This window comes from Penaeus monodon, chromosome 22 (genome assembly GCF_015228065.2).
Source record: "Penaeus monodon isolate SGIC_2016 chromosome 22, NSTDA_Pmon_1, whole genome shotgun sequence".
NCBI lineage: Eukaryota > Metazoa > Arthropoda > Malacostraca > Decapoda > Penaeidae > Penaeus > Penaeus monodon.
The window spans coordinates 3,352,637-3,352,922 of NC_051407.1; the positions used below are offsets into that span (position 1 = coordinate 3,352,637).

General features: G+C 31.8%; 1 protein-coding gene across 2 annotated transcripts in view; it reads left to right on the forward strand.

Moving 5' to 3' along the window:
- Positions 1 to 286, forward strand: part of LOC119586830 — a gene marked incomplete in the record, with an annotated part of 64,172 nt that overhangs the window by 58,351 nt on the left and 5,535 nt on the right.

Genomic DNA, 286 nt, shown 5'->3' on the forward strand with positions numbered 1-286 from the left:
TTTCTATGGACCTTTCGTCGAACAGGATTTCGAGTGTTTTTTTTTTCATCCTTTTTTTATAAGGAATTTTCGTCAAATAAGATTTCGAGTGAGTTTTTTTTTTTTTTTGGGGGGGGGGAGAGGAGGGAGTTTTGTCATATATTAAGATAAGTAGTTGCTAAATTTTCTGCTGAGGAGGGAAATATGATTTATTTTATTCCTCAATAGTATTCTCTGGTACATACACGAATATGCATATTAATTCACGTACCAAGAGAAATGAATAATAAATCATCTTATCTTTGCA